Raw genomic sequence first — 24,118 nt, 5'->3', positions numbered from 1 at the left:
ATGCCAGATCCTCTGGACAGACAGTTGTGAGCTGACCTGTGGGTGCTGGAAATTGAACCCAGGTCCTCTGTAAGAAAAACCAGTGCTCTTAACCACTGAGCCATCTCTCCAGCCACCACTATTTTTTTCAAGAATATATTTCTCTGAATAGCCCTGGCTGTCCTGGAATTCACTGACCTTGAACTCAGAGACCCACCTACCTGTGCTTCTCCAGTGCTGGGACTAAAAACATGCACTACCACCTGGCTGACCACAAGTATTTTTACCCAGTGAACCATCTTGTGTATCGATTGTGTGTAAATAACATTATTGTTAAACATAATTTCCCTCCCCCTAACACTTCTAAACAAAATATTTTTTCTCTAACTTATATTGGTCATGTGAGTTGCTTTGGCCAATGTGTGTAGACATGATGGTTTGCTACTTTGGGACCAGATGGACATCTCTGTCCCTTGTTCTAAGCCCAGAATGAGATCCAAGAAACAGGAATGCAATCCAGAGACTGACCAGCTAAGTCCAGCCAGATCTACCATAGATATACAAATGTGAGCTAAGTACACAGTATAAGCTGCTAGCTTTGTGGGTATTTATTAACAGGTTTAGTGAGAAAAATAGTTCTACCACCTACCTCTTGTTGAAAATATCACACTTGTACTTAGGGTGGTGATAAAAAAAGGACTTTAATTAGTACATCTTATATGACATTTAACAATTTAAATACATAATACAGCTCTGTCTTCCAGATTACATTTTATGTGGATATGTGAAAATTGAGGGTAGTGGTACCTGAGTGATTCCTTCATGTTTGGGGAATACATCCTTCAGTGAACTCAAAGTTCCTCCCGACCTCATACTTTAGGTGTAGAAGTATAGAAAGAACATGAGTCATGTAGTGGGGTGAATGCCAGCTTTAATTCTTATTCTGACACCATCTGTGTGTCCCCAAACAGTCACTAAGTGTGGCCTGGGTGGCCCTGAGAAAGTCTAAGTGCATGTAGTTGCCTGGGCCTTTTTGTTGTTGTTTGTTTGTTTTAATCTATTTTCTAAAATTGGGAACTTCCAAGGGTTTGATTGTGTGGAAAACAGAGTGGAAGTTTCTTAAAGGGTGTCACCCTATTGCAAGATTTTATACATATAATAATATATTATTATTCCTGTTGTAAATATTTACAAATACAATGTTTTAAAGTGACTAGAAAGACTTAAAACTTTTCCTTTCCCAGTGAATTACATGAGATTAGATAGATTTCTATTGAATCAAACAGTCTGCAGCATATAGATCTGTCCATCTTTGCAGAACAGGGCAAGACATGGGGGCTTCAGATTTTCTCCTAATCCTCTAAATGTCCCCTGATTCTTGGCTTTTGCAGATGGTGGTGGGAGTTTTCTGGTTCCTTCACAGAAAATGGTGAGCTCAGGAATAGTTTCCACTCTGCAGGCATTGACCAAACTCCTTATATTATCTCTCTCCTCTTCCTACTCTTAACATTCCGTGATTCACAGTGGTAGACATAGTAAGCCAGCATTCCTAGACATTTTTGGATGCTTTGTAGACAGGTCTGAGAAATCAGTATCCTTAGGTCCTCCAAGTTTTCAGAGTTAACTTTCCCAGAATCTGAGTTTCTGTCATTAGGGGGAAGTGAGGTGATGGGGCTCCTGCCCAAGGAAAGGAAAAGTCCTGGTTGACGTATCAGTAGAGCACAGACCGTGCCCAGGCAATGCTGGGAATATTATCAAAGGAAACAGCAGATATGTATCCTCACCTTGGTGCTGTGATTAGTAACTGTCACAGTAAACTCAGAAGAAATCTTCCTAAACCAGCCTGAGAAAAAAAATTAGAGGTTAGCAATTAGAAAATGACAATGAGTTGGGGCTGGAAAGATAACTCTCTTATGAGTGTTAAAAGCATTTGATGGTCTTGCAGAGGATCTAGGTTTGGTTCCTAGCACCCATGAGGTAGCTTAAAACCATATGGAACTCTAGTTCCGGAGGGTCGAACACGCTCCACTTCTGGCCTTCATGTGCACCAGGCATGTATGCACTGCACTCACATACATGCAGGCAAAACATTCTTGCACATAAAATTAAATAGTTTTTACAAAGGAAAAAATGACAATGAAGGAGTGACAAAATAGCCCAGAGGATAAAGGTACTAGCTGCAAAAACCTGATGACCTGAGCAAAATTCCTGAAAGTCAAATAAAAGTAGAAGAAAGGTCCTCTGGGCTCTATCTGTGCATGACACCTACATGGCATGTGCAGGTGTGTATGCACATATGTAAATATACATACAGATTAACAAATAATGATGATAATATATAGTAGTAAAATTATTATCATTTTAAATAGAAATGCAAGTAAACAAACTACAGAATACAGTCTGGATAAAGTAAATCTAGACACGTAAAATCTGGTTACCTCCCGCCGCCCCGCCCCCGCATGTGATCACTTCCCCTTGGTGGAGAGATCTGGTGGCACACAGAGGAAGGAGAAGCAGACTATCCAGATGAGACTTGATAGGCTGTGGTCATATAGTGGGGGAGGAGGTGCCTTACATACCAATAGGATTACCTAGTATGTAGATATGGGTACATGGAACGGTATGATGACCCCACCACACTACCAGCTAATTGCATCTGGATGGTGATGAGGGCTGTGTGTACAAATCCCTAAATTTATACTAAAGAAAAGTAAACTTTATGATACATGAACTATATCTCCATAAAGCTATTATAAAATATTTAAAAGAAATAACAATAGGGACCATGGTACTGAGGCTACTAATAATAGATATAATGGATACTAGAAGCGGTGTACACCACGTTTGCAGAGGACTAGAATTCAGCTGCCAGCAATTATGTAGGGCAGCTTCAAACTGCCTCTAACTCCAATTCCAGAGAATCTAATGCTCTTTTCTGGTTCCCACAGGCACTGCACACACAGTCATATACCCTTACACAGACATATGCCTATACACATAAATAAAATAACAATAAAATATTTTTAAAAGCTTCATCACCACAATGTTTGGGCTACTCAGGAGCTAGAATGCCTGGGTACCTGCTGCTATAATCGTTCTGGATATGTCAGTGAGGACTCCCTCTGGGACATGATCCAGCAGAAACAATTGGGGGTTAGAGAGTATGAAACAGAGTAATATAGATTCTACAGCTTGCACATACATTAAAAATATGTTCACATAACAAGAAGCACATTTGGAAATGATGTATAAACGCGGTATGCCTTACCATATTAGCATTTGGAAAGAGAAAGACATTTGCGTGGATTTGCATAGACTTAATGAATCAGTGAATCAAGCCAACAGCCAAGAGAATTGATGATCCTTTACCAGGAACTGAAAAGTTTGATTAAGCTACCCCTTGCCAATGGTCTTACAGAGCCCTGTTTTGTTTTGTTTTTTTCTGAAGTGAATTCTGGTTTTGGGCCTGAGGTAATCCTCTCCCCTTGCTCTAAAATTGAGCACTTTATTTAATATTTGGCAATTTTTGTTTTATAAATGGACAGAGTTTCCCATTGCTCAAAATTAGAGCTCTTGGACTCTAGAATACTTTTTTTCTTTTAAAAAATATGATTTTAATAACATTTTGTTTTTAACATACATACCAATGGGATTACCTAGTATTTAATTTACTTATAGAAAAAAAATCTCAAAATGAAATTTAAGTCTCTGTTTATATATGGAATATATATTCCATAATATATGGGGTTTTTTGAAAGTTTTAGAGGATTTTCCAGTGCATTTAAAATTTTTATTATAATTTAATAAGATTACATCCTGACTGTTATCCCCTCTCTTGTATCTTCCCATTCCCACCCTCCTTCCCTCTTCTGCCTTATTCCCCTTCCCTAGACCTCTGACAGAAAGGGACCTCCTTCCCCACCCTATGACCACAGCCGATCAGGTCTCATCTGGATAGCCTGATCCCCCTTCCTCTATGTGCAACCAGACCTCCCCACCAAGGAGAAGTGATCACATGGAGGGTACCATATTTCATGTCAGAAGAAGTCCCTGTTCTCCCTACAACCGTGGAGAATGAGCTGTCCATTGGCTAGATCTGAACAGGGAGTCTAACTTTACTGCATGCATTGTCCTTGGTTGGTGCAACAGTTTGTGCAGGTCCCCCTGGGTCCAAAGCCACTGACCTTTATGGTCCCCTTCTGGGGCTCCTGAACCCTCTGGGTCTTTCTATACCCCCATTCTTCCATACCACTAAAATACATTATGGAATAAGTATAAATATATGTCTGTCAGCATGAGCAGACATGGCTAACAGCTTGTTTGATTTTGCTAACAAGACTTTGATGGGTAAACACAGACTTGAACTTCATTTTGAGATTTTTTTCTTAAGTGAATATACATTGGAATATATAATATAAATATTATATATTATATCCAAAATTATATATACACATACATTTTCATTCGGGCTAGGAAACATGCTATAATCAAGTAGTTATAAGATCCCTTTTTGTCAAGGAGTCATTATATCTATTTTTTTCTGATCATACCTACTCATGAAATGTTAATGCCACAGATAGACCATATATATATATTTCTGTACTGTGGCTCTAGAGAGGACCACAACCATTATACTATGAGATTTTTTCACCATTTTTTTACAATAACCATTGTTAGCCTCTTGGGGACACTATCATTTCCTTTATGGTTGAATAGCATACATGGCAGCCAGGCTGCGACCCAAGGCCCAAAATTTCATTCATGCAATAAGATGACAAAATATAACTCCTTTACCTTTGCATCTGAAATATCTCCTTCAGTCACTCATTCTTATGTACACATTTTTCATTCTTCTTCCATTTCTCCTGTAAAAAAAAATTAAAATTTCTAAGATGCAGCACACTAAAAGTCTAAAATATTGATTTAAAATTTAAATATATTGAGTCTGGGAAGATTCGTTTAACGGGTAAAGCACTTGCTATAAAGCAGCAAGCATTGGGACTAGAGTTCAGATCCCCAGAAATCACTTAAGTGCCAAGTGGACATGGTGGCCCAGCTATAATTCCAGTGCTTTGGAGGCAGAGATGGAGGGTACTAGAAGTAAGCTGATAGTTAGATCAGTCTATATCTTTAGTCTGTGTTCAACTGAGAAAATCTACATCAATGAACAACAGAAAATAACCAAGGAAGATTTCTAGCATTGGCCTCAGGCCTCCTCACATGTGCAACCACATATACATATGAATACATACACACACACACACAAATACACACATGTGTATAGACTATGTACACACACACAAACACACACCAACAAACACATGTAAAAGATAACTACACAGAATACCTAATAAGAACAAAATATCTCACGAAGCAGTTAGAAGGATTAAAAGTTGACTCAGACACAGACTCTTGCCTCACAGGGCCCTGTCAGCCCTGGTGAGCTAGAGAACTTGGCAGATTGTGAATGTAGGGAAGACAGGTGGTTTATGAAGACTAAGGGTAGACAGACTCATCCAATGTGTGAAACTTGATTATAATTGTGTTGCCAATAGTTATTCATCTGTCTTCTGGCATGTGGGACATGAAATAGCTGATGAGACTCGGTAGAGAAGAAGTGCTCATTCCTTCACTGCATGACCCATTCTGCAAGCACTTGTTGAGACTTTTCTGTGTGCCAGATGTGTTATTAAGGACTGATGTAGAGGGTCAAAGTTGTTGGTTTTTACCTCTATACTGACAGTTCACCCAGGGACACTGGATACATCCATAAATAGCTAACATGCATCAGTAGAAGACCACCCACGTTTTGACAGTCACTGCCACCCTGTCTCCTGCTTCTTCACTCCGGGACCAAGTTTTATTTCCTTTTAGCTGCTGCAGCTGTCAGGCACTCAGTAATGAGATGGGCACACTGTGTAGCAACCCATCTCCCTTGCGGCTCTCTGACAGTACTTAGTACCATTTGTCACACAGCTGAACAATGAGCTTGCAGTCACAGCAAGGTGACAATTAAGAAAATTCAAGCATATCTTCATTTACCCCAATGGAGCTCTTCATTCCTGACAGCTCCTGAAATTACAGTGTTAAGTAAAGTCATCACCAGAATGTTCTTACCCTATTTGAAAACTCATTAAGTAGAAAATAATGAACTCAATGTACACACCTAAATGATGTTTATAATTACAGGCAGGGTTTAGGGGATTGCATTTTTCTTTTTCATTTCTTTTTGTCTTTGCATCACTCTGACTTATGTTTTGCTTGCCACCCACTAAATAAGTTTCATATTTCTTTTACTTTACTTCTTATGTAAACAACATGATAGGTTTGCAGCTATGTAAGATAAGACATGCCTTCTGATGGGTGAAAAATGCAAATTGAAAAAAAAGTGTGAACATTTGCGCTAAGCTTTCCTGAGAAACTCTGTTTAATTATGTTTGATTACCTGAAAGTTCAACTGACCCACATTATGGGTGATGCGCAAGTCATGTCTAATTATTCTGGAATAGTAAGCTAAGTAAAAGTACAAAAAACCAAGGCTACTGTACTGAAATATAGGATGAGATTCTTCTTGTAGCTCATTGTAGCTGAAATACCCTTTCTTTACACGAAATGTTAGGTGTCAAGACTGGGGCTTATAGCAGCTTTGGTGTTAACTTTCTTTTTTTTAATTGTTGTTGATACTTTGTGAATTTTACATCATGCACCCCAATCCCATTCATTTCTCGGTCCTTCCATATCAGCCCTCTACCCTTGTAACATCCCACAAAAAAAAATTTAGCCATGGAAGTTGTGGTGTGTCTTGGTGTGTCACACAGTATATGCTTTCAAACAGCTTTACTTACAAATCTTTATTGCAATGAATCATTGGTCTGGTTCAAGGCCTCTGACTTCTGCTACACTATAAATATTGGATTCTTCCCAGACTCCTCTCAGATATCCCACTGTTGCTTGAGTAATGGAGATCCTGAAGCTTTGGTTCTGCAGGACAGGCCCCTACACATGCTTTAGCAACTCATAGGTGTGGTAGATATTGGGGTGGGCCAACTCAAAACCTGAGATCAGGGCCAAGGTCTTAGCTGAGTTGTTTAGCCTACCAGTTTTTCTGGGCCAATGCCACCAGGGCCAGGTCTCCCACTCTGCCCAGGCTAGGGGCAGAGCCAGCTCTCCTGTGCCCACACCACTAGGGCTAGCTCTCTCATGGTGCCTAGGTGAGGATCTGTACCAGCTCTCACATGCCCACATCACCACTGGTACCATATGCCATGGCCAGTGAGGGGCAAGAGAGCTCAGCCACATCCCTTGGACATCAACATCGCCCCAGGTAGCAGCCCCAACCATAGGTATCCTCTTGGCCTTTGGTGGTACCAAAGGCCATGGATATCTGTACAGATCCCCGCTGTGGCAGGATCATGGACCCAGACATGACCCATAGTGGCAACACATCCTGAACATCACCATGGCCTTAAGTGGCAGCTCAGGCTATTTACATCAGGCTGTTCCTCACCACCTTCACATCTCTACTTGTGCCTCTCTTCATAGAGAACAAACTACTGTGTTTCTCTTTCTCTCCCATGCATCCACCACATACTTACTCTTCATAGTGGCACCAGTTCACCACTTGAGGAGGTGGGTGACTCTCTTCTTGTCTGTATTCTGCCTTTCCATGCTGAGAGGCCGAAGGTGGGCCTCTCTAGTGTCAACTTTCTAGATGATGGTGTTAGTACCCTCTCTATGTTGCTGCTATAGCTGTAACAAATGGGATCAACGCAATAACAACACAGGTAATTCACCTTATCAAAGCTTTACTGCTTATTTATATTGCTGGGAGCTGTCCATGGCTCTGCTTCCCTTTATCTCTGTTGAAACCAAAGATAAAGGAATAAATTCCTATCTTGGAGAGTGATCACGTAGACAAGCATAGGAGAACCACCTGATGACTCCTAAAGTCACTCATTGAAAATTAATTATACACATCATTTATGCTTCCATACCATTTGCCAACAAGAATAACAGCCAAATCTATTGGCAGAAGAATAAAAAAGAAGTCATTTTCACGAAGGAAACTGCAAATAAAATGAGGAATCATGGTCCGCAAAAGTGCCCTTGCACAAGTCAGTGACTTTGGTTACCTCATGTATGGTTTAGGGAAATAGGACTGAGTGTCTGTAGACCTACTCTTCTGATCTCAGTGTGTAATGTTTGAGAAACTGGGGAGTATGCATGTTGGAAAACTTAGGCTCAGATTTATTACTAGTTCTGGAGCAAATCTCTGAAAAAGAAAGTTGTTCTAGACAATGTTACAACTTCTATGTCCCAGGGGTATGAAATACTAGCAATGGTTTCTTGATTCTGATAAAGAGTTTCACAAAGTAGTGAAATAAACTAAGAAAATGACATGATTTTTGGAATACTTAAATTATTCATGCCTAACCTGTCATAAGAATATAGATTCCCCAGACATAGATTCTCCAGAATTAAAGGCACCCCTATATTTGTATCTCTCTCTCTTTGTCTCTGTCTCTCTCTCTCTGTTTCTCTCTCTCTCTCTCTCTCTCTCTCTCTCTCTCTCTCTCTCTCTCTCTCTCTGCCTACAAACCAGGATATTGGTCTCAGCTAGTGCTCCAGTACCATGTGTGCAGCCCATGATACCCACCTGTTAAAAGAAGTACTTTGTCATACTGTTTCTTCACAGCAAAGAACACAAGACAGTTGTTTATATTTTTTAATTCTTTGAGAACTTCATACATACATACATACATACATACATACACACACACATACACACATACAACGAAATATCATATCCACAGACGATTTCCCTACCCTAACACATACACTTCCACATTCTAACATCTTACTCTCTTTTTTAACAATTCAATAAGTTTATTTAATGGTATCTATGTATTTGTGGGTGTGGGAGCATCCACTGAAGCATGGGAAACCTACCAGGGCCACTCTCTAATAAAAGAAAGATTTCCCTCTCCCAGAAGTTATGATTTGCCAATAGCTCCTCAGGGCTGGAACTCCACAGATGTTGGATTTTGACTGGCTTGATCTTGTGTGGGTAACTATAGCCATGACATGTCCAGAAGACAGCACTCCATATTATTCTCAAGCTCATCTATTCGGTCTACCTCCTCTTCCAAAATGTTCCCTGAGCTGTGGTGGGTGGAAGGAGAATCAATAGAATTATCCGATTTAGGAAACATAGTTAATACTATGCATTTCAATGCTTATCTTTAGACCTGTAGATTGGAGGCATTTTTAACCTTCATCGAAAAGCTTTTTTCCAAAAGTAGTAATGAATGCACATACTTACAGCTGTTTAAATGTGGAGAACAAGCAACTGTGGAGTAGTCAGATCTAAGTGAGACACCTCTATCATACCCCCTGTACACAGGCTCAGAGACCATCTTGGAAAAAGGAACAGGATTATAAGCCAGTTATAGGGGAGGATTTCTTCACAGTGGTGTTTTATGGACATGACATGGGTGCTATAAAGATGAACTCACATTAGCTGGGACTACACATAGCCAAGCCAGCCAAAATCCCAGTGTGGACAAGGGATGGGCTGCAAAGATATGGTAGATGGGGAATTCTAATGACCTGTAAGCTATTGCAGCCACTGTGGTTGTTTGGAAATTTGAGACAAGACTCTCAGTGTGTGTACTTGAATTGTCTAGAAATGGGTTCTCCATCCCAAGGAGGCCTGTGTCTGGCCTGAACAACATTCAACTTAGCGCTCTCTCTGCTGCTGATTCCTGATCTGCCAGACCCACCTGGTACAAGGCCAGCAGAGAGTCCACCAGGTCTGCTACCACCAGAGACAACTAGATGGCTAGACGTCAGCATAAGAACACAAACAACAAAACCCAGTGCAATATGACAGCACCAGAAACCAGCTATTCTACCACATCAAGCCTGGAAGATATTATCTCACCTAAAGCACAATGAAATCAGCATAAATCTGAGGTTACAAAAATGATAGAGGCCTTAAAGGAGGAAAGGAATACATAATAATATATTCAAACAGATAAAGGAATTGAATAATCCCTTAAAGAAAAGCAAAATATAATCAAACAGGATAAAGAAATAAATAAAATGTTCAAGACCTAAAAATGAAAATGGAAGCAATAAAGAAAAGACAATCTGAGACAACCCTGGAGGTGGAAAACCTAGAGAAGAGAACAGGAACTATAGACATAAACATCATCAACAGAATATAAGAGATGGAAGAGAGAATCTCAGATGTAGAAAGTACAATTGAAGAAATCGATATATCGGTCAAAGATAATGTTAAACCTAAAATGTCCCTGATACAAAATATTCAAGAAATCTGGGACACTATGAAAATATCGAACCTAAGAATAATAGGAATAGAAAAAGGAGAAGACTCCCACTTCCAAGGCCCAAAAATATTTTCAACAAAATCATAGAAGAAAAATTTCTCAGAATAAAGAAAGAAATGACTATAAACATACAAGCTTACAAAACACCAAATATATTGGACCAAGAAAGGAAATCCTAGTCACATATGAATATAACCTTTCAGAATTATACCAGATGTCCCAACAGAGATGACGAAAGCCAGAAGGACCTGAGCAGATGTTATGCAGATCCTAAGAGACCACAGATGTCAGCCCAGACTATTATACCCAGCAAAACATTCAATCACCATAGACGAAGAAAACAAGCTATTCCATGACAAAATCAAGTTCAAACACTACCTATCCACAAATCCAGCCCTATATAAGATACTAAAAGGAAAACTCCAATCCAAAGAGGCTAAATACATGCATAAAAACACAAGATATAAATATTTCCACATCAACAAAACCAAAAGAAAGGACACACACACACACACATACTACAACCACCAACATCAAAATAATAGGAATTAACAGTCACTGGTCATTAATATCACTTAGCATCAATGGCCTCAATTGCCCAATGAGAAGACACAAGCTAACAGAATAGATGCAAAACCAGAATCCATCATTCTGCTGCATACAAGAAAATCACCTCAGCAATAAAGGGCTAGAAAAAGGTTTTCCAAGCAAAGGGACGTAATAAACAATCTGAAGTAGCCATTCTAGTATCTAGTAAAATAGACTTTTAACCAGAATTAATAAAAAGAGATGGGGAAGTATATTTCATATTCATCAAAGGAAAAATTCTCCAAGATTAGATCTCAATTCTGAATATCTATCTCCCAAATGCAAAGCACCCACATTTGTAAAAGAAACATTAATAAAGCTTAAATAACACATTGAACCTCACACATTCATAGTGAGAGACTTCAGCACTCTACTCTTACCAATAGATAGATCATTTAGACAGAAACTAAATAGAGAAATAATGAAACTAATAGATGTCATGAATCAAATGGACCTAACAGACATCTACAGAACATTTTACCCAAACAAAAGAATATACCTTCTTCTCAGCACCTCATGGAGCCTTCTCCAAAGTTCTCTGTCTATTTCAAAAACCTGTATACTACAAAATTGGAAGAATATGAATGAAATAGAGGATTTTCTTGATAAATTACACTTACCAAAATTGAGGCAAGATCAGGTAAGCAGTTTAAACAATCCTATAACCCCTAAGAAAATAAAAGCACTTATCAAATGTCTCCCAACAACAACAACAACAACAAACCACCAACAACAAAAGAGCTCAGGGACAGATGGTTTTAGCACAGAATTCTACCAGACAGTCAAAGAAGAGCTAGTACCAAAAGTCCTCAAACTATTCCACAAAATAGAAATGGAAAGAATATTGCCAAACTCATTCTATAAAGCCACAATCACTCTAATCCATAAACCACAGAAAGTCTCAACAAAAAAACAAAAGAAAATTTTAGTCCAATTTCACTCATGAATTTGATACAAAAATACTCAATAAAATACTTCCAAGCAGAACCCAAGAACACATTAAATATATTGTCCACTATGATCAAGTAGGCTCCATTCCAGGGAGGCAAGGATGGTTCAACATATGAAAATCCATCAATGCAATTCACCATATAAACAAATTGAAAGAAAAACAATCACATGATCATCACATTAGGTGCAGAAATGCCTTTGACAAAATCTAACAAACCTTTATGATGAAAGTCTTGGAAAGATCAGTGATACAAGGCCCATACCTAAACATAATAAAGGCTATATACAGCAAGCCAAAAACCAACATCAAACTAAATGGAGAGAAACTCAAAGCAATTCCACTATAATCAATGACAAGACAAGGCTGTGCATACTCTCCATATCTTTTCAATATAGTAATTGAAGTTCTACCTAAGGCAATAAGACAATGAAAAGAGATCAAATGGATACAAATTGGAGAGGAAGAAGTAAATATATTGCTTTTCACAGATGATATGATAGTATACATAAGTAATCCCAAAAATTCCACCAGAGAGCTCCTGCAGCTGATAAACACCTTCAGCAAACTGCCTTGATACAAGATTAATTAAAGAAAAACCAGTAGCACTTCTGTATACAAATGACAAATGAGCTGAAAAAGAAATAAGAGAAACTACACCCTTCACAATACCCACAAATGATGTAATGTATCTTGATGTAACGCTAAGTAAGCAAGTGAAAAACCTGTATGACAAGAACCAAGTCTTTGAAGAAAGAAATTGAAGACGATATCAGAAGATGGAAAGATCTCCCAGGCTCATGGATTGGTAGGATTAACATAGTAAAAATGGCCATCTTACCAAATGCAGTCTACAGATTCAATGCAATCCATATAAAAAATACAAACACATTTTTTTACAAACCTTAAAACAACAATTCTAAACTTCATATGGAAAAACAAAAACCTCAGAATAGGTAAAACAATCCTATACATTAAAAAAAAAACTTGTGGAGGTATTCCTAACTTTAAGCTATACTATAGAGCAATAGTAATAAAAACTGTGTGATATCTGCATAGAAATAGACTGGCTGATCAATGGAATCGAATCAAAGACCCAGAAAGTTGATTTTTGACAAAGGAGCCAAACTATACAATGAAAAAAAAGAAAGCATCTTCAACAAATGCTGCTGGTCTAAGTGGATGTCTACATGTAGAAAAATGCAAATAGATCCATATTTATCACCTTGCACAAAACTCAATTCCAAGTGGATCAAAGACCTCAACATAACACCAGATACAATAAATCTATTAGAAGAGAGAGTGTCAAAGAGTCTTGAACTCATTAGAACAGGAGATAACTTCCTGAACAGAACACCAACAGCTCAGGCTCTAAGATCAACAATTAATAAATGGGACCTCTTCAACCTGAAAAGCTTCTGTAAGACAAAGAACACTGTCAATAGACCAAAATGATAGTGTACAGATTTGGAAAAGATCTTCACCAGTCCTACATCTGACAAAGGGCTAATATCCAAAATATATAAAGAATTCAAAACATTAAACACCAACAAACAAAATAACCCAAATAAAAAATGGGGAACAGATATAAACAGAGGATTCTCAACAGAGGAATCTCAAATGGCTGAGAAGCACTTTAAAAATGCATAATGTCCTTAGTCATAGGGAAATGAAAATTAAAATTACTCTGAGATTCCATCTTACACCTGTCTCAATGGCTAAGATAAAAAAAACTCAGGTTGCACATCCTGACAAGGATGTAGAGAAAGGTAACACTCATCCATTGCTAGTAGGAGTGCAAATTTGTACAACCACTTTGTAAACCAATCTGGCAGTTTCTCAGAAAATTGGGAATAGTTCTACCTCAAGACTCAGCTATATGATTCCTGGATGTATACCCAAAATATGCCCCACCATACCACAAGGACACTTGCTTAACTATGTTCATAGCTCCTTTATTCATAAGATCCAGAATCTAGAAACAGCCTAGATGCCCCTCAACAGAATGGATAAAGAAACTGTCATACCTTTACATAATGGAATACAAGCCAGCTATTAAAAAAAAGCAATCATGAAATTTGCAGGTAAATGGTTAGAGCTAGAAAAGATCATCCTGAGTGAGTTAACCTAGACCTCGAAAGACACACATGGCATGTGCTAACTTATAAGTGGACTTTAGCCATATAGTACAGGATAAACATACTACTATGCACAGACCCAAAGAAGATAACTAACAAGAAAGATCTAAGGGATGATGCTCAAATATCACTCAAAAGGGGAAACAGAAAAGACTTAGGAAGTAGTAGAAGAGAGGGACCAAGGTAGGAGAGGAAGCACAGAGAGATATGAGGATGGAAATCTGACTTGGGGAGAGAGACAGGTGTTGGGAGATGGTCTGATGTATTTTGATGTTAGTTACTGCTTGCTGGCTGTGTGACCCACCTTTTGCTTAATAAAAAGCCATCCTACCTGGGCAGGGCAAAGGAGATAAGTGGGGCTTGGAGAGAAAGGAATTTTGGGAAAAGAGAAACCGCCAGGAGGAGAAAAGAGAGAGACCTGAAGGAAAGAGAGGAAGGTTGCCATGGGTTAGATGGAGGAGAAGCACATGGCCGGAGTGGATGGAGAATCCGGCCCAGATGAAGAACATTAGCAAGTATTTGGGATTATGGATGGGAGGTAACTTGATAGAAGTTACTAGAAGCAGATGGCATAGGATTGAGGCTGGGATCACATGCCTTCCCTACTACGGAAAGTAGTTTAGAGGATTGATATCTGTGCTGCCCCAGGTTAACTAAGGCCATTTTAAAATATAGCAAGTATCTGTGTGTTGATTGACTGCTAGCTGGGCCTACAGATAATACAATAGAGAAGTGGACAGAAGACATGCAGAGAAAAGAGAAACTGGTAGGGGGCATCTCTGTGATAAGCTGGAGACCTGTGTCAGAATAAGCTTCTGGGAGAATATGAGGGGGGACTCTTGCAGAGTCTCCTAGTAGCAGGGGCCATAGTGACTCAAGAGAACACCCTATAACTAGACTAATCTCCTTGTAGAGGGAAGGGAACACCAACCCCACCCATAAAACTCCAACCCAAGGTGTATTCTGTCTACAAGATGTGCAGGGGTAGAACTATAACAGATAGAGCAGAGATGGAGGAAAGGTCTAGCCAATGCCTGGCCCAACTCAAACTCTTCCCATGGGAGAGAGACAACCCCTGACACTAATAATAATACTATTTTATGCTTGCACAAAGGAACTTCACAGAGTTGTCCTCTGAGAAGCTCCACCCAGTAGTGGCTAAGACTCACAGCCAAACATTGGGTGATGTGTAGGGAGTTTTAAGGAAAAGTGGAGGAAAGGAATAAAAGAACTGCAGGTGAGAGACAGGAGCTCCACAAAAAGACCAACAGAACCAACTAGCTAAGGCCAAGAGGAACCTGGCGAAACTGAAGCACTAACCAAGGACCATGTATGGCCTTGACCTAAGCCGCCTACACAATGTAGCAATGGGCAACTCAGGCTTCATGTAGGTTTTTTAGTAAGGGGAGTGGGGACTGTTTCTGGTATGGACTCTAATGTCAGCTTTTTTGATCACTACTCTCTGGGTGGGACTGCCTTCCGGGCCACAGGGGAAGAGGACATGTATAGCCCTGATATGACTTGATGAGCTGAGATGGATGGGAAGTGTAGCTCCCCTTTTCTAAGGAATAAGGGAGGGGAGAGCAGGGAAAGGGAGTCAGGATGGGACTGGGAGGAGAGGAGAGATGATGCTATGACCAGGATGTAAAGTGAATAAAAAACAAATACATTTTTTAAAAGTACAAAATGAAGTACCAAGGAAATAATTTATGGCGGAGAGTTACCACAACATGAGAGACGGGATTAAATGGTCACAGGACTAGAAAAGTTGAGTACTACTGCTCTGGAACTAACTATGTAGCCTAGTTAGCCTTGAAATCTATTCATTGCCTAAGTATCACCAGTGGAGGGATGACAGTTGTGAGTCAACATGCCTGGCCCTGAGTCTATATTGCTAAAGAATGGGAAAGGAGAAAATAGGAAAGATCAGAGGTTTGCAGGGAAGTCTAACACTGAGACACAGTGGAATCTGCTGTTGGCCTTCAAGTTCGGTAGAGCTTTAGGGAAGTAACAAACTGCTGTGATTGGCACAATAAAGAAAAGGAATCTTCAATGCAAATTGAGCTCTGTTTATGTGTATACCTAAAAAGCTGTGTACACTCTAACTTGACCTTTTTTTCTATTATAACAAAAATTTAGTTTTCTAGTGTTGTGAAATGTGACCAAATGTTTAATAATGATTAGGACTAAGGGAGCAAAGAACAGGTAGCTCTATTTCCAGGTTTTATGTACCTGATGGAAATGGGAGGAGGTTAGAACTCTTCCCAGAATAGTCACCATCTTCCTTGAACAAAATAAGCAAATCACACACAAAACTACTCCAGGCATAAACAAGCAATATTTAGACATGGAAATCAGATATTTTTACACATCACTCCAGTGGTCTCATGCATTCTTATACACCTGTACATTTTGCCACCTGGAAGCTGGCTCAGTAAATCTCTGCAATTACGAAGGCCAAGGTATTTCCAAGTAGCCGTGAGCTGGGGACTTGGAGACAAGAGCCAGATTGAGTTTCCCAGTTGCACATCGTTTTGTTCAGCTTTGTCTGCAGTGGTTCTTTCTTTGATACATGAAGCTGTCTGTTTTATACAGGGGGTGTCTTAGAGGCAGCAGACAGGTGTCTGTGATAGATGCCCCTGCACTGGAGAGCAAGTAGAGCTGGAAGAAAAATGAAGAGATTTGCCCAGCCCTTTGTGTGGAATAGAGACCTCAAGCAAAGGACACGGGAGGGTGAGCCATTCATCTTGGACCTGTCCTTGCTCCTCCTGTCCTGAGTGCTCTAATGACCTGCATTTTGAGCTCTGTCCAGGACAGTTTATGAATCTAAATTGGAATCAGGGCTTAGGGCCAGGATTTCTCAACCTTGTCACTATTAACAGTTAGAGTTAGAGCATTCTGCCATAGGGAAGATATGTGGTAAATTTCGTACTAGCATCTCTGATTTCCACTTACCAGACACTGATGGCAACCACCTCCTAAGATTATACAACCATAAAGTGTTTGCTACCATTGCCATGGCCCCTTGGGGACAGAATCACGTTCAACTGAGAACCACTGATCTAGAAAATGTGATTTTAGAGACACCTGAGCCAGTCAATTGCCAGCTGTAGGAAGCAGGCGTGCAGCTTTACAATGACGAATGTGTGCGTGCTTCATGTTTAAAAGTCTGCGAGAGTGATCAAAAGTCTGCCTCTCCCAGGTTAGTAATTACCTCTGTTGTTATTAATTTTCCAAAGCAATGCAGTGGACTGAGTCGCTCCTATCTCAATCCCTCTGCCATGGCTGATTGATTTTGCTCCCCTATTGTTTCTAATTTTGTGTAATGTCTGATTACATAGGGAAGTATTCAATATAATCCTCATGTAAGAGCCCTTACAAATAGACTTATGCTTTAGCTGTAAGTAGGAACAAACGAGGGCCTTAACATTACTTCATTGGAATAAGCATTTCACTGGAAGTAAAATGTGTGAACATAAATGGTGGCTGGGGACAGAAAGTCTGAATATGTCAATACCGGACTTAATGAATTTTAAATATGCTAGAGATGTACATTTATGATATTCATCCATTTCTGTCATATGGACTAGAACATGTATTCAATTTAAAAAAGACCTTTAAGTAATGTATGTGTTACTTTGGAATTGTGTGGATGTATCTTGTGGTGTGTATGGCATTTGCTCTTCTCTGGAGGTGTATCAAGAGCTTTCTCCCCATCTTGGGTACAAGTTTTGATACAAAGTGCGAATTCCTTTGAGCCCAGTGAACATCTGACTACCTGTTAATCCTTTAGGCAGGTGGATGTCATAGAATAGACCTCTGGGCCTCACTGTAAGATGAATGATGATGGTCAGCAAGATGGCTTTGTTAGGAAAGGCGCTTACTGACATTTCTGATGACCTGAGTTCAATCACTAGGATCCACATGTGGACAGAGAGAACTAAGTGCCCCAAGTTGTCCTTTAGTCTCCACACATATGCTATTATGTACATGCTCTCACACATAATAAACCAACAAATGAATGGATGAACAAATAAATAAATAGTGTTTTTATTTTTATTTACTTATTTATTTTGGTTTTTCGAGACAGAGTCTCTCTGTATAGTCTTGGCTGCCCTGGACTCACTCTGTAGACCACGCTGGCCTCGAACTCACAGTGATCCACCTGCCTCTGCCTCCCGAGTGCTGGGATTAAAGGCATGCGCTACCATGCCGGCTATAGTGTTTTTATTTTAAGATGATATTTTTGGGGGACTATGTGTTTCGATCTAAGAATTAGGCTAATAATTAAACACGAGCATTTTGTGTTGCTTTTATCTGCATTCATGATTTTACAGCATCTTTGGTAGCCTGTTTTGTTTTGTTGTCACCACAAAAACAGACTTCACCTATGACACTGATATAGCAGTTCAGGACACCATTTGGTTCTAGACTACTTTGGTTCAAATCCTGCCTCTACTCTACAAGTCAGTAGTTTGCTATCATGGACAAATGAATATTTCCTCTGTTTCCCAGCTTTGCCTTCTGAAAAAGGACATAATAATACCTACTATATAATTTATGTGGATTAAATGAGTAAAAATATACAACAGGCTTAAAATAGAGCCCTACATATAATGAATATCATACTCTTCAACACTTTAAAATTTAGTGTTTAAAGTACTTTAAATTTTTAACTCTTTAATTTAAAGTAGTTTTAGATTGAGATACTTCTTCATAGCATTTCCATGTTTAGTGAACGGAAAAGAAATGTGTGTGAAAATTTAGATGTATAGGGTGCCTGTTCGGGTGTGTTTTGTGTTGATGTGTGGGGTGGAGTAGATGCAGAGGCTATAAGATAGCCTTGAAGGTTATCCTTGGGAATTCTGTTCACCTTCTTTGAGACACGATCTTTCATTGGCCTGGAGCTCACCAATTCGGCTAGACTGGTCAGCCAGCGAGACCCAGGGATCCACCTGCCTCTGTCTCCCCAGTGCTAGGATTATAGGCACACACTGCCACTCACCATCTTTATGAAAGTTTATCAAACCAAATTTCAGTCCTCAAACTTGCACAATGAGCATTTTACCAACTGAGCTATGGCTGTAGTCTTGCCCTGCAATTTTTTCAGATAAGAAATAATGTTTTCTATAAATATATTCCATATAGTACTGGGGGGGGGATACTTTTACTTAAAAAATATTCACAGCTGTTACTTTGGTAATTATTCAATATTGTTCTTTCAGAGATGCCTGTGTCTTCAACCTTGTAGGTAGAGTCTTCAATTATGCCATTTAATATTGTTTTCTGGCCCACATGGGTAAATTAATTTCCTATCTCTACCATCCATGAACAAACACAAAAATCTTCAAATATTTTCTAAACAAGTACAGGCATCCTATCTTTTATTTAACTTCAGAGTGATGTTTAATTCATTCAGTGAACCCTTTGTCCAATAATTCCATACAATGTTCACTCTCTTGCCTTTCACTTTTTATTATGCTAGTATGCGCATCCCATTAATTAGCATATAGTTAGGTATTTTCACAAAAATTATTTTCTTGATGTCTCTCATGGATTGCCAGGTGAGTGACTCTATAACATGATACAAGCATTGTGCTGTGTTTTTCTGTAGGGTCTGCTTCTCAGCTCTGAACATAGTAAATGTTCAAACCTGTCTGACTGAACACATTCCATGTGAGACCCATAATTATTTTCTCATGCTGCAATTGTGTTGGGCTGATGGGCTTTCAGGAGTGCCAGAAAATAGATTAACAGTTGGATTGTAAGCCAGTAAGGAGCAACATTTTAGATGTGTTTTGTTGGCATGCATGGGCCATATAAACTTACCTTTCTCAGAGTCAGGTTTGCTTAGGGAAAACATGATGACATCTATAATTCACAACTTAACTCTTGGGCACATTATTCTGGCTGATGTCCAAGGTTTATGATAAAATGACAACATTATTTCTCTAGAGAAGCTAGCAATAAAATGCTTTGGTACGGTGCATACTCTTTTCTAATAAGATCTTTTGAGGACATCTAGGAGAGCTTTTTTTCCTTCATGCTTCTTTTGAGTTACCCTCAATGTGTCTGATGTGACCGAGAATGTCCTCTCTCAGACTTTCCTTGCCAACGGTCAGTAGTAGTCAATGTCAATGTGTTGTGTCACAAATTCCTATGGCTAGGATGCTAATTATTTTTCATTATGTCTCCCAGCACCATTGAATGTAGGATCTGAAACTCCTGCCTCACTTTCTGTGTCTGTTGTAACACCTGAACCTGACACTCTGGGAGGTAATGTAATTTTGAGAATATATGGATGCCTCATTCCTTTACCAGACTGAGATATAGACATAGACATAAACACTAGGTTTGGTGAGCTTCCTTATGAGAAATTGCCATAGAAATGGAAGCATTCTGGCTCATAAAATTTTATCTGCTGTTTTGGCAATGGTGTGTGGGCTTAGAATTCACAGTCATTTCTATGTGGTGTTGTGGGTGGTTCCAACTGCCTTTGAATTGGGTGTTTATAGAAAAATAAGACAGCCCATCAGAGCATTTCTAAGGAGAGTCTCATGAGGACATTTAACAGTGTCCTTAGCATCCTCAATGGCAGATTCTAAGTCAGACTGGTTTAAGCACAGACAGCCAATAATATACTCCCCTAAGAAGAAACCCCAAGTGTTAGATTCAAGCATATCTGTCCTTTGTACTGCACCTCTTTGGATATAGGTTCAATACTATTTTCAGAGAGGTCCTATCAGAAGACAAGGTAGCCTTATCCTTTTATGGGTTTCTCATGATTCCTGAGAAAGTATGCTTCTGGACATCACCAGAAGAGTTGCTAGAGATCATCATTAGCCTTCAGTGACACAAATATATGTGTTCCTTGACCAATCCTTACTGGGAGGAAGAGAGTAATCTGATTGGCAAAGAGTGAATCGTGTAACCACAATGGACCTAGGATGGTGAGGGATTTTCCACTAGGGCTATATATATTGAAAAGAAAATTTGAAAAATGTCTTCCTGTATCAAAGATGTTTTGTTTTGTTTGTGATGTGTATTTGTTTGCTGATTTATATATGTGTTCAAATCTATACCCATGGTTCATTTCACCTAATCTGATCTTGCATCTATATTAAACAAATAATGAAGAAAATTTAAACTTTTCCTTTACTTATTTCCACATTTATCTCTAACTTTTTCTCCTTCTGATAAGTGTGTGATCACATAGGTCTTACATTGTAGGTAGTAGTTTCCTTAATGACAAGAAACATTACAGAGTTGTGGGAACTAGGCACTCTCAGAGTGTCACAACACTCGAAATCTGAGATCCTAGCAGGATAGTATGAATTTTAAGAGAATCTAATATATTCCTTAATTTGTGTATCAAATATTTCAAGGGTCTCACTAGATGCCAGATGTGGGCTCTGGTAGTAAACAAGGCAGAAAATGGCCTTGTATGTTGCATTCTAGAACTTTGAAGGGGAAAAACAAGAAATGCAGCCAGTAAGATCATGGTTTTAGGAGAGCTTAGAAATGACTATTTGGGCTGTTGTTTGTGAAATAGATTTTATACCACGGTGGTTTACAAAGTATGGTTCCCAGGCTGGCCCCATCAGTATCTCCTAGGGACTTGTTAAAATGTCAAATCTTAAGCATAGCTCCAGACCTAGTGAAATCAAATCCTACTTGGGCATTGAGCCCAGAAATCTGTATCTTAACAAGTCCTCAAGGGAATTCCTACACAGTCAATTTGGGAATCAGAGATGTCAGGGGATGGCCAGAGAAAGACCCCATAGGAAGCCAGTGCCATCTTTGAGAAATAATGGCAACTTAGAGTCAGATAGAAGATGTAGAGAACAAATCAGACATGGACACACATAGTACCTACTTAGTGTGATCACTGGGAGAGTTTGATAGGGAATTGGGTGTGGAGATGAAAGACTTAACACTTAAGGTTGTAATGGATGCTGCTGCTATTTCAATAACCTTTTCTTCCTACCTTGCTATGAAATTAAAGACCAAATCATAACAATGCAAAAGCCCATGTATGAAAACAGTAAGGGCCACACAACTTCTTTATGAAGAGGTAATGCACTCAGAAGTTTAATTTCCTGGTCTTCTTGAATCCTTCATATATTTTTCAAATCTAACACAGGTATTAATGATGTTGTTAACAGAGATGTATTAAGACTAAGAACTCACATCATGAGTAATTAACTGCTGTGCCAACCAAAATTCTTCATGCTGGGAGGACTGAGGAGGACACAAACACATACCATTCTTGAAAAGTTCCACTGAAGATCAATCTGTCTGTAGTCGCCAATGTCCCCGGTGCTGGATCGCCTTTAAATGGCTCCAATATCCTCCATTATGAGGAGTGCTTAGTACTTGGAAATGATCCTTCCACAAAGAATAATAATAACAAAAAAGAACACTTGATACTATCCCACATGATAAACAATGTAGATACATACATAAATAAATAATAAATCAAATTGCTGCTCTTTGAACAGCTTATGGAGATAAAATGTACGTGCCCTCTATCTCTGCTAACTCCTACAATCTTGCCACCCCCTTTTCCAGGGGATTCCCTGAGCTCTTATAGGAGGGACTCAAAGGAGACCTCCAATGTAGACTCTCCCTTTTCACAATGCCTGGTAATGGGTTTCTGCATCAGCTTACAGTCTCTTTGATGACAACTGTACAAGGGCCCCCGATCTGTAAGTAAACCAGAATATCATTAGGAACCATTTCATTGTGTTCTTTCTTTTTTATGTATATTTTATTTATTATAATTTCTTCACATTATATCCCAATTGTTATCTTCTTCCTCTTATATTCCCACTCCCACCCTCCCTCCTTCTTCTGCCTATTCCCCTCCCCCAGACCTCTGATGGGGGGCCCTCATACCCCAACTGTTTGCTGACAACCTATTAGGTCTGATCAAGATAGCCTGCATCCCTTTCCTCGGTGTGCCCACTGAGCCATCTGGCCAAGGGGCAGTGACCAAATCATGGGCACCAGAGTGCATGTCAGAGGCTCAGCAGCAGCCCACTCCGACACAGACCTGGAGAATGAACATTCCATCAGTTACATCTGAACAGGGAGTCTTGGTTCTCTGCACACATTCTTTTTGGCTGGTGTGTCAGTTTATGCAGGCCTCTCTTTGTTCAGATCTGCAGGCCTTGATGGTCTCCCTGTGGAGCTCCTGCTACCTCAGGCGCCTTTTATCCCCCAACCCTTCCCTATACCTGTCCACGGTCCGCCCAGAGTCCAGCAAGTCCCAGTTATCTGTCCCAAACCCCTGCTGGATGGAGTCCCTCCGAGGACATATATGTTGGGCTAATATCCACTTATAAGCTAGTATATACCATGCGTGTCTTTTAGTTTCATGAAGTCTCATGTATTAATTGTTGATCCTGAGCTATTGGTGTTCTGTTCAGGAAGTTGTTTCCTGTGCCAATGAGTTCTAGGCTCTTTCCCACTTTTTCTTCTAACAGATTTAGAGTGTATTGTTTCATGTTGAGGCCTTTAATCCACTTGAACTTCAGTTTTGTGCAGATTGATGAATATGGATCTATTTGCATTTTTCTACATGTAGACATCCAATTGGACCAGCACCATTTGTTAAAGATTCTGTCTTTTCATTGTATAGTTTTGGCTTCTTCGTCAAAAATCAAATATTCATAGGTGTGTGGATTTATTTCTGGGTCTTCAATTTTATTCCATTGATCAACTGGCCTATTTCATGCCAGCACCATGCTGTTTTTATTACTGTTGCTCTATAGTGCAACTTGTGATCAGGGATGGAGATTGCTCCAGAAGATCTTTTCTTGTACAGAATTGTTTTAGCTATTCTGGATTTTTTTTTCTATATGAAGTTGAGAAGTTATCTTTCAAGGTCTGTAAAAAGAAATGTGTAGGTACTTTGATAGGGATTGCATTGCATCTGTAGATTGCTTTTGGTAGATGGCCAATTTTACTATGTTGATTTGCCTGATCCACAAAGGGGGGAGGGGTCTGTTTCCTGATGTCTTCTTCAATTTCCTACTTCAGAGACTTGAGGGGTTTTTTTCATACAAGTCTTTCATTTGCTTGGCTAAAGTTATACCAAAATACTTGAT

The sequence above is a fragment of the Acomys russatus genome, chromosome 13 (assembly GCF_903995435.1).
Source record: "Acomys russatus chromosome 13, mAcoRus1.1, whole genome shotgun sequence".
In the NCBI taxonomy this organism is placed as follows: domain Eukaryota; kingdom Metazoa; phylum Chordata; class Mammalia; order Rodentia; family Muridae; genus Acomys; species Acomys russatus.
This window is presented reverse-complemented; position numbering follows the sequence as displayed.